Raw genomic sequence first — 12425 nt, 5'->3', positions numbered from 1 at the left:
AAAACATTGACAGCTCAGTCTCCCTGATCTCTGTTGCCAATTTCACAATGTTTGTTTACACCAGTTAAGTGATTTAACAGGTTTATGTTTTTTATTGATACTTTAAAGGGTCTGAATGACTGACACTTTTTTCGCTTGTAGTGACTGACTTTTTTTCCAACATAGGAAGAAGTTATGAATTAATTATCTTTCTTTCAAAGCATTTTTTTAAAAACATAATGTTGTATACTATATGGTCATTCATTCTAGGCAGTGTATAGTGGGTCAAGGGTATGAAAGTGCCATAGCTTGGCATAGGGGCATGATGGGCTATGGGGGTTAGGTGGAAGGGCAGAGGTTGGCATGGGGGGCCATGGGGGATAGATGGAAACACAGGGCTTGGCATGGGGCCAAGCGGGGCCATGGCGTTTGGGTGGAAAGGCGGAGCTTGGCATAAGGCCATGAGGAGGACATTTTCAACTTAACTTTTAAAAGGTTCCCTCATACAGACTAGGGTTCACGACTCCTCAGAGGTGCCATGAAACATGACTCTTTAAAACCTGGTCCAACTCCATGGAAATTGTGGAGGGATAGGAACTGTCTATCTCCACAATGGAGCATGCCACATCAGGAGTGCTGTGAATTTTGACCTTAAGGCATTAGGAAAAGCATGAAACCTCATCCATGGGTGGGATGAAGTTTAAAAACATGTATTTAAAGTGTATTTAAAAGTTATGGACATGTCCCAACTCATGTGACAGTGTCACATGGGGGGACATGTCAGGGAATTTTTTTTTCTACTTTTCAGATTTTTAATTGCAGAGCCGATCTCCCTGAGGCAGCACTTAGCCTCAGGGAGATGAGTCCGCTCTTTCATGCGCATGCGTGAGAGAGCGAACTCGCAGGTTTAGGGATTCCCCCCCACCCCCCCTGCCCCCGCACAGGGAGCACATAGAGCTTCCTTGCGGACATCATGTTGGGCGGACCTTAATTGCCCCAGCCGCATAAAATGGAGGCACGCCCTCAACTGGGGGCGCCATTCAGAGGTGCACCTCCGAGCACCTGCTCTTAAACTTTCCCCCCAATGGCGGGGGTGGGGGGGGGCGGAATTCTGCCCCTGGAATAAAAATCTAGTATCGCTAATAGTGACCACAAAACTACTGGACCTTCTCTTGTCATAAAAAAGCAATTTGGTTCAGTAAAGTCCTTCAGGGATGGAAATCTGCTGCCTTTATTCAGTTTGGCCTAGATGTGACTTCAGCCCCACAGCAATGTGGTTGTCTCTGAACTGCCCCTCTGAAATAGTTCAATAGGCCACCCAGTTGTTTCAGGCTGCTACCAAAAAACTATAATCCTCACAAACCACAGCAGTTCATGAGTATTTATTAGATAAATGTTACTGTTAATGTCTTTTTTTTGGCAGGGCCCATTTTTAACTCTCTCTCTCCCTTCCCAGTTTCTTCTCTGTTGTATATTAAGTGACGGATGTGTATTCACTTGAGTTTAGAAGAATGAGAGGGGATCTCATTGAAATGTATAAAATTCTGACAGGGCTGGGCAGACTGGGTGCAGGGAAGATGTTTCCTCTGGCTGGGGAGTCTAGAACAAAGGGGTCACTGTCTCAGGATACGGGGTAGGCCATTTAGGCCATAAGATAGGACAAACCTCTTCACTCAGAGGGTGGTGAACCTGTGGAATTCTTTACCACAAAAGGCTGTGGAGGCCAAGTCACTGAATATATTTAAGAAGGAAATAGATAGATTTCTGGACCCTAAAGGCATCGAGAGGTATGGGGAGACAGCGGGTATATGGTGTTGAGGTACAGGATCAGCCATAATCATATTGAATGGAGGAGCAGGCTTGAAGGGCTGAATGACCTACTCCTGCCACTGTTTTTTATGTTTCTATGTTTCTATCACAATTGCATGCAAGTTAAATTGCAAAGCTTAGCTGGGGTAGAGTAGAGGCAGTGAGGAGGCTCAGCCCCCCCATCTGAAGGGAAATTAGGGAGGTGCAATAAATTTGGTCCCTGCCAATTGTTGTAATATGGGTTCTTTAGATGTATCAGTGATAAGATCTTGAGATTTGAAAATTTAAACATGAACCGTTTATTGTTAACCTTTAACTATTTACAGATCCCAGGTTACTGTCATGCATGGTGCTGTTACCTCCTTCAGGCTGGTTCCACAGTGTTGTCTCTAGGCTGTTCTCTTAGTCTATTACCATGTGACTCTATACATCATACCGTGGGCAGTACTATTCTCCAGTCTCATGTTAACCCTGATTCTGCTGAGCTCTTTTACATTATAATGGCATGTAGGCACATACTACAATACCAATGACACCCACATCACCAGAATGCATTAAAATAATACAACCAAATCGTAATAGATGAAGAGTTAAGGGAGATTACAGCGGTAGAATGAAGCAAGGCTATGGATTTATAATCTAGGATTTTGAAGTCTTCTGCTCAGGGAGGAACGGAGGACATCTCGGATATGGTAAATAGGATAAGCTGTGGCCAGTGGAAATATAAATGAGTTGTGTAAACTGTAACTGAGTGCTGGAGAAGTCAAGCCTGGGCATGAAAACATGAAAAGAGGAATTTATTTACACAGCACCTAGTGACATCCTCAGGATGTTCTTAAGCACATCACAGCCCAGGAATTACTTTTGACATGCAGTCATTGTTGTTTTCTAGCCATGCACTGCAGCCAGTTTTCCAACATAATGCACAAACAGCAAAATAAATTAAATGACCACCCTGCTCTCATGCCCACATGTCCGTCCTTGGCCTGCTGCAATGTTCCAGTGAAGCTCAATGCAAACTAGAGGAACAGCACCTCATCTTCCTATTAAGCATTCTGCAGTCTTCCAGACTTAACACTGAGTTCCACAACTTCAGGCCATGAACTCTGTCCTCCATCCCCGCCCCCTTTCCGATCCCCCTTTTTCCAATAATTTATTTTTTTTATATATATGTTTTTTTTATATATATTTTTCTTTTCCCACCTATTTTTATTATTTTTAAATGTATTTCCATTTATTGTTTTATCTCCACCTTTTAGCCCATTTCGATCCCTTCTCCCTACCCCACCCCCACTAGGGCCATCAGTCAATTGCTCGTCCTGCTTTCTACCCTTAATGTCACCATTAGCACATTCCTTAGATAATATCACCACTGTCAACACTCCTTTGTCCTTTTGTCTATGACATCTTTGGCAAACTCTTCTTTGCCTCCACCTATCACTGGCCCTCTATCCAGCTCTACCTGTCCCACCCCTCTCAACAAGCTTATATTTCACAACATTTCTATTTTTCCTTAGTTATGATGAAGAGTTATACAGACTCGAAATGTTAACTGTGTTCCTCTCCGCAGATGCTATCAGACCTGCTGAGTTTTTCCAGCTATTTTTGTTTTTATTTCAGAGTTCCAGCATCTGCAGTATTTTGCTTTTAAATTAAATGACCACTTGTCCCATCTTGGCAATGTTGGCTCAGGGGTCCAGGTGAATTTTTAAACCTTCTTTGGAAAAGGTGCACTGGGTTATTTTACATCCATTCTTGGTTAAAAGTCTTATTTGAAAGATGGCACCGCCAAGAGTGCAGCAGAACATTTCTTTTATTCATTCATGGGATGTGGCTGTCGCTGGCTAGGTCAGCATTTATTGCCCTTGAGAAGGTGGTGGTGAGCTGCCTTCTTAAGCTCCAGCAGTCCATGTGGTGTAGGTACACCCACAGTGCTGTTAGGGAGGGAGTTCCAGGATTTTGATCCTGCGACAGTGAAGGAACGGCGATATATTTCCAAGTCAGGATGGTGAGTAGCTTGGAAGGGAACTTCCAGGTGGTGGTGTTTCCATGCGTTTGCTGCCTTTGTCCCTCTAGATGGTAGCAGTCATGAGTTTGCAAGGTGCTGTCTAAGGACCCTTGGTGAATTCTTGCAGTTTATCTGCACTGCACTGGGTGCTCAAATCCTGGAATGGGACTCCATCCTTAATATTCTGACATGAGGAATGGATAAGCTCATACTGAGCCAAGCTGATATCGATGAAGATGTGGCTGAGGTTTCATTGTGGGCAGGTGGTTTGAGTTAGGAATGGAAGCTGGCATTATTATGGAAGTGGAAACTAGGGATCTTGGGCATGTTGCCCAGGTCAGTAACTCACTGGGTAGACATAACAAAAAATAGTGCCATATCCAATTGAATGTTCCAAATACGAGCATACACACATACAAATTAGGAGCAGGAGCAGGCCATTCAGCCCTGCATACCTGCTCCACCATTCAATAATATCATGGATGATCTGATTGTGGCCTCAACTCCACTTTCCTGCCTACTTCCGATATCCTTCTTGGACAAGAATCTATCTAACTCCAGCTTAAAAATAGTCAATGGCCCTTCCTCCACCACTCTTTGGGTAAGAGAGTTCCAGAGACTCATCACCCTCTGACAAAAAATGTTTCTCCTCATCTCAATTTCTGCTTCTGTGCTAAACATTGAGAGGTAATCCATTTCTGAGCATCGAATGTGATCAGTTTGCTTAGCTTGACCAACATTTCTGACCGTACTATATAATGCATACATATTAATTGGGAGAAGGTAATCATGAAGGTAATCCCATTCATACTTTGGTGCTCAGCACATAAAAATCAACAGTAAAACAACAAAAACGTGAAAAGAATTTGATTTCCTTCCATTTTATTCAGTATCCAATTCTAAACATAATAAAGAATATGGAAAGTGGTAATGCAAACACAAGGCAAGTCTTGCCAAACAGGCAACACAGGCATGTTATATCTGTGGGAGGAAGATTTACAGATACACACAAACAAAATTCTATTTGTAAATCCTTGCAGAACACTAGGAAAAGCAGCTTCTGACTCGTATAAATTAAGATAGTTTTGGTATCTTGCACTGAGTCAGTAGAGGGAGCATTGTACATCTGCAGGCGGTTTTTGAAAAAGATTTGAATATGAATCATGTCTTGAGAGAAAGGCTTTCATTCACTGCCTAAGTGGAATGGGACTCGGTGTTCTTACATTTAAAACTGCAACATGAGTCCTGTGGGCCCAACAACTGCTCAAGGTCTCAGGAATTTATGTGGAATTCTCTGTTTGATTGGATACAGCCTTGTACTCCATGAAGATGAGCAATATTGTTCACGTTGTTAAAAGCCCTGGAGCAATCTTAGTTGCATGCAAAATAAATCTGTCCTCCAAGAGTCTTCAAAAGTGTGTCTCAATCCATTCATCAGAAAAAAACACACCTGCTGCACAGATGTGCCTTTCCCCTTCACCACAGTTACCTTCCTGGTAGATTCTGAAGTAATTTGACAGTTGTGCACAAAAGTACAATCTACTGCATTACCTAGTTAAATACCTCAAGGCTTGTTAAGGCTGCTATCCTTTCACTACCTCTCCTTGTGTACAGTTTTGGTCCACTTATCTCCGAAGGGATGTACTTGCCATATGGAGGGAGCGCAACGGATGTTCACCAGATTAATCCCTGGGATGGCGGGATTGCTTTATGAGGAGAGATTGAGGAGACAGGGTCTGTATTCCCTAGAGTTTTGAAGGATGAGGCGTGACCTCATTAAGACTTGCAAAATTCTTACAGGGCATGGCACGGTGGATGTGGATAGGATGTTTCCCCTGGCTGGTCTAAAACCAGGGGGCGTAATCTCAAGATAAGGGGTAGGCCATTTGAAACTGAGATGAGGAGGAATTTCTTCGCTCAGAGGGTGGTGAATCTCTGGAATTCTCTACTCCAGAAGGCTGTGGGAGCTCAATCACTGGGCTTGTTCAAGACAGAAATCAATAGATTTCTGGAGACTAATGACATCAAGGAAATAGTGCGGGAGAGTGGCATTGAGGTAGATGATCAACCATGATCGAATTGAATGGCGGAGCAGGCTCGACAAGCTGAATAGCCTTCTCCTATTCCTATGTTCTCTACCCGAGCTAAGATTTGGAACTCAACTTGCGGGAAATCATAGTGATTCATATCTTAACATATGATAGGGAACTGGGAAGAGAGAGAGATGAAAATGGGCCCTGGCAAAAAAGAGACAATGATGGTAAAATTGATCTAATAAGCCAGCCTGATCAAATAGTGCACGAGGAATCAAGTTGCACATTTTGACATTACACCGCATGAAAAATGTTGTACCTTACAGAATTTAACATTTTCTACGTGGAATATGATTTATTTTTGTTGCTGAACTATCATTTGGACTTCATTTTTAGAGCAAACCAAACAGGAGGGGGTTAATTTAAAAAGCCTTGATTTCTCCTCTTGCTGCCCATCCATAAACTGAACAGTGTCTTGATTTGTTTTGCCCTTTAAGCAGTGGCATAGTTCCCAACTGCTCGGTTTTGGTGTGATCCAATTTCTATTTCTAACCCATAGCAAACTTGAGATAGGATGAACTCAAAGGGTTAGTTTATTTGCACACGCTCAAGATGCGGGAGGAGGAGTGCACTGTTGCCGCCTTTGCATTCATACAGTAAAAGAGAGATAGAGAAAAGAAAGATTTACAGGGAAAAATCCAGAGGGAAAAGAATTATTTGTTTCATGTGGGTTCCAGAGTCCAAATCAAAGTCCAGTGAGGTCACAGAGGTCAGCAGGTTGAAAACTGAAGCTGGTTAATTCACTTTTTCAGTGGTGTTAACTTTGCATGATGAGATAGGCATGCAGAGATGAATCAGTCTTGTAGTCAATGGTGCAGAAGTCCCAGTAGAAACAGTGTAGATGGGGCCCGATATTCATACCTGGGCAGAGAGCTCTTTTTCTGTGCAGCTGCCTGTAGGAAGGTAAGCAGCAGACTGAACTTGCGTCCCTCAAGGCAATGTTACTGGTTTCACAAATGAGAGGTCCATGTCACATGACTCCCAACTTCCACATTGTCTTTGACAAGGGATGTGTATTCCTTGCAACCTGGGTTATGAAATGCAGATGGCCTTTGTATAGTTCTCTTTGCATTTGGTCTTTGGTGCCCACAGCAGGTCATTTGTTGAGTGAGTGGGCAAATATATGGCAGATGCAGTATAATATGGATAAGTGTGAAGTTATCCACTTTGGTAGGAAAAACAGAATGGCAGAGTGTTATTTAAATGGTGATAAATTGGGAAATGTTGATGTACAAAAGGACCTGGGTGTCCTTGTACACCAGTCACTGAAAGCAAGCATGCAGGTCCAACAAGCAGTCAAGAAGTCAAATGGTATGCTGGCCTTCATTGCGAGAGGACTTGAGTACAGGAGCAAGAATGTCTTACTGCAGCTGTACAGGGCCTTGGTAAGACCACACCTGGAGTATTGGGCGCAGTTTTGGATATACTTGCCTTGCCACAGAGGGAGTGCAGCAAAGGTTTACCAGACTGATTCTGGGGATGGCAGGATTGTTGTAAGAGAAGAGATTGGGCCATCTAGGCCTGTATTCACTGCAGTTAAGAAGAATGAGAGGGGATCCCACTGAACCATATAAAATTCTGATAGGGCTGGACAAACTGGTTGCAGGGATGATGTTTCCTCTGGCTGTGGGGGTTCTAGAACAAGGGGTCACAATCTCAGGATATGGGGTAAGTCAATTAGGACTGAGTGAGGAGGAACTTCTTCACTCAGAGGGTGGTGAACCTATGGAATTCTCTACCACAGAGGACTGTGGAGGCCAAGTCACTGAATAGAAGGAAATAGATAGATTTCTAGTCTCTAAAACATCAAGGGCTATCGGGAGAGAGCAGGAGTATGGCGTTGAGATAGAGGATCAGCCATGATCATATTGAATGGCGGAGCAGGCTTGATGGGCTGAATGACCTACTCCTGCTTCCATTTTTCAACGTTTTTATGTTTCTAGCGCCTCTTCAGGGATAACAATGTGCAAGTTTCTTTGATACTACCAGGTAGCTCCGTTTGTTCGAGGATCCCAGATAGACATGGATTCAAGCATTTTAAAAGGTCTTTATCCAGTTTTAATCTTTTAGAAATAGCCATGAGGATAGCTATGTATATATATTAATAAAAAATATACAGGGTGAGATCTTAGTCCCTTCACACAAGTATAAACAAACAGGGAACCTCAAGGCACACACAGTTATGTACTGAGACATAAATATAAAAATCAGACCATGTGTAAGATCCAGTACTATGTTCTGGGGGGTTAGATGTTTAAATCTAAGAGGTAGGTCAGTTAATTACTCAATCCAACATTTACCGACAGGGCGGACATGGATGAAAGGGATCAGAAGGATGCATCTGAAACGCTTTATACTATTACAGTGAATAAAATGTCATGCAGTTGAATATAAAATTACCCAGGGGAGGCCACAGGGGAGACTATGGTCTGTATAAGGGGCCTTATATTTTATGGGTGTAATTGTCCCTCAGTTGCATTAACTGCCGTGGTAGGTGTGAAAAATGACCTTTTCCCTGCCAGCCACAATGGTTTTGTCCGCTTCCTGGCGCATCCCACCTCATTAATAATGCATACAAAGGAAGCAGGTCAGATCGCAGGTGCCCAGGCTCGGATTTTCCTGCCACGCTATCACCTCAGCGCTTCTGCACTTCAGACGCCATATTTAAAGCACACCAGAGCGCAGCCTACTTCATGTCTACATGTCTACAGGGCTGCTCCAGGCCACAGATGGCCCCGAAAGCCAGGAATACAACAGTCCGTAAATTTAGTGACGCCTCAATGGAACGCGTTTTGGACGTTGTTGAGGCCCGCTGCAATGTCCTCTACACCCGCTCTGGCCGCAGAAGGTCAACCAACATCACCAACACAGCCTGGGAGGCAATAGCAGCAGTGGTCAGCGCCAACGGAGCACAGAGGGTGTCAGCCACCCAGTGCAGGTGGTCACCTGCAGTGACGGCGAGGTCAGCGATGAACACCCATGTGAGGATCCTGAACCACATCATCCCTCTCCCAACCTAACTGTGGGTACTCTCTCTCCTGTTGTTGACTCTGCTGCCATGCACTAATTATCTCTACATCAGTTCAGAGGGAGATCTGCCAAGTGACCAGTGCCCTCAGCCACCAGCCCCTCAGCTCCATCCAGGTTTTCACCTTCAACCAAGGGGGCACTTAATCCATTGAAGAGCTGGAAATAAGCAGCCTGGAAGACCCATCACAGCGCTTACCCACACCCTCCACCAGTGCAGAGACACACACCTCAGTGGGACCTAGATCTTGAGCAGACTTGGGTTCACAATCTGGTGGTCACTGCATGGACACATGTCCACAGCAGGAGGAGGCAGGTTCAGCCGAGCTCCGAGGCATTTGGACGACGTTCAGGGAAGAAGCATCTGTGAGATCTGGATTCGACCTTCCAACTCATCCTGGAGAGTCAGCGGAGGGTGGAGGGGACATTGCACAGAGCTGTTGGAAACCCTCAACAGAGTGGCACTTGAGTCAGTGAAGTGTGTTTGCCTGCTGTCTGATGAAGTGGTGTCCACATGTTTACATGGAGGTCTCCATGGGAAGGATGGTGGATGCCATGGAGACCCTGGTTCAACAGAGCATGGAGATGCACTCAGACCTGCCTTCCATCGCATTGGCCATGGATGAGTTCCTACAGTGGCAATGCAAGAGGGAAATGGGAGGCCTTGATGACCCTCCAGGTGCTCCTTCCCCTCAAGGAGTCAAGCCGGGGCTTTCGGGCACCTGAAGGGAGGAGGAACAGCAGCTGTCATCCCTCAGTCATCCACTCAGGAATCTCAGGATGTCCTTTCCCTCCAAGTTCCCTTTGCCTGTAACCCCCTCAACCTCATCCTCTTTCACTGCAGAGGGAGCAGCTGGCCCACAGAAGGACAGCCAAAGCAAGCTGGGGCCCTCAAAGCCTCAGTGCTCCAGAGGACACACTGCAAAGTCATCAGCGGCAACAGGGCCAACCATTGCACAGGCTGTCTCCACCCCTGCTGCGGATGTCAGGGCAGCACCTAGAAGAAGTGGTCAGTCTAGAAAAGTTAAGCAATTCTGATCACAAGTGGTTGCACGGGTGAACACATTTTGTCACTTTATAAGCTGAAAATAGATTAACTTTCACTGAGTAATGTGTAATGTTGTCTTTCAGCTTTGCTTACAGGCTTCGCAAGTCCTCCCATTGCATCCCACCCCCTCCCAACTCCCTTCCCCCCACTAACAGCTCAGCTGCACACTGCTGGACCAGGGGTGAATCTAGAGGGGGATCTGTGTGTGTGTGTGTGTGTGTGTGTGTGTGTGTGGCAGGGCCTTTCAGAGCCTCATGCAAGCATTCTCCCACACACGTGATGTCTTCATCTATCACACTCTCTCACTGTCCTGAGCAAATTCAATGCTGCTGGGGTTCTCTTTCAGTTGTCCATCTGAGCTGACCTACATCTCCGCCCACCCACTGATCGCACTCCCATGCAGCACCTGTGCCCGTCCGACATGAGGCTCCGCTCACTTCCAATTTGTGCAAAAAGGTAGTTGTTAAATTTTTTGGTAAACTCCCCCATCCTTTCCCGTCCACCAGTCACCCATGTCCTTTCCTCCATCACAACGGACCTCCTTGGCATCACCTTCCACCTCCCCATTGCTACCCTGCAGCCCGAACCCTTCTTCAGGAATGTCCAGGTGAGCATGCACATTCCCTACTTTCCTGAAAATCTCACCCCCATTCACCTTGACCTCCCCAACCTCCTTCGTCCCAATCCCAGGGTCTGCGTTTGCCTCCGTATCCCCACCAACCACCCTCGCCACCCCTTCTATCGTTACTGACGTACTCTCACCCTCCCACCCTACCGGCTCCCTCTGCCTCTCACACTCACCATCTTCCCCTACCCTGCACACCCTGAGTTAGCTTCCCAGGAGGCTCACATTGACTCCACAGACCTTGCACACCTACCTGGGCATTTCACCCCCCCTTTACACCTTCCCCCCTCAGTACACCTTCCTCTCCCGCTAACACCTTCGCCCCACCTCTTCCAACATCACTGCTCGGACACCTTCAGCCCTTCCCAACTTCAACACCCCTCCCTAACACTTTCACCCTGCCTACCAACTTCACCCCACCCGCCCCCCCCACCGTCCCTAACACCTTATCCCCCCAACTTCACCCCCCTCCACTCCCTAACACCTTACCGCTGTCCTCCCAACCTCACTCCCCTGGTAAACCTTCCTCTCCCACTCACACCTAGACCTTCCTCTCTACCACCACCCTGCCCCCATTTGCCATTCATTCATACCTGCACATGGCAAAGTTGCTGGAAGATGGTGCAAGCCCATGACTAAGTCGCTGAAGCCCCAAAGCGTCAGCGAAATCGAATCTGCTGCGTGGAGAGTTCCCACCTTCTGAGAGCTGCTTCATGGAGGAGCCCTGTGCATGAAGATCCACCCACCATGCGATGCATGTGTTCCCCAAGGCTCCGGTAGCTCTAGGCCTCCAGCATCTTCTTCTTAATCATTTTTGTATGGCGTTAGTAACACGTGTTGCAACATTTAGTGATGTATAATGTATTTCACCAAGTGGAAACTGAAAAATTCCTTCCAATAGCAAGAACACACTCACTGGCAATAGTACAATGCAATCCATCAAAAGCAGATTATGTGGGGGTCATTTATTGTCACATTTTGGGGACCTAGTTTTGCACATATTGAATAAGGTGTCTGCCTGTATAACAACAGTAAAGTGATTTGGGGCATTCCATGATAAGAGTTCTATATGAATACAAGTTCTATCAAGAACCAGGGGCAGAAATTTCCCTTTGGGTTGCAGGGATGGGCCCACACATCCACACGTTAAATGACGCACGGTCACTGCGCGCCATCGCGATATTTTATTGGGCGGGCACGCCATGATGTCCAATGCGCGTCCGCCATTAATTAACGGGCCACATAAGGCCCTTGAGGTGCCAATTGATGACGATCTTTCAGCACCCGTGCAATCTTCAGATTGGCGCATGGGTGCAATGGGCATGCGGGAAGGGCACATTTGTATAAACCTCATCCACGGGCGGGATAAGAGGGCTCACTGGGGTCACAAGAGTGCACTGTCAAGTATTTATTTTTCAAAGTTTTTGAAACTTGCCTGTGTGACCTGCTTTGTCTGGGCTCTTAACCTTCAGCTCAGCACTCTGCAGTGAGTAATTTTTTTCTGGGCCTGCAGGTTTCAGGAAGCCTTCCCTTAGCCTGGGAATGGGGGCTGAACTGTCCACTGGAGGAGGAAGGGAGGGCCAGAAGGGGGAGGAGGCCAGGACTGCACATTCAGCCTCCAGAAGAGCCACCCTGGGGTGGTCCAGGCGCAGGCACAAGGGGTGCAGGGCCAAGAGATAGTCCAAGGCGAAAGGGGCCGCAGAAGACCCCACTATCCTGCTGCCAGGGTTTACAGGCAGTGAAGCAGCTACCTCAATATGTCTGAGCTGCAGTGCCGAAGGAGGCTCTGTCTCTCAAGGGGGACAGTGAACTACATCTGTCAGATGATTGGCTTCA

The sequence above is a fragment of the Carcharodon carcharias genome, chromosome 7 (assembly GCF_017639515.1).
Source record: "Carcharodon carcharias isolate sCarCar2 chromosome 7, sCarCar2.pri, whole genome shotgun sequence".
Taxonomy (NCBI): Eukaryota; Metazoa; Chordata; class Chondrichthyes; order Lamniformes; family Lamnidae; genus Carcharodon; species Carcharodon carcharias.
This window is presented reverse-complemented; position numbering follows the sequence as displayed.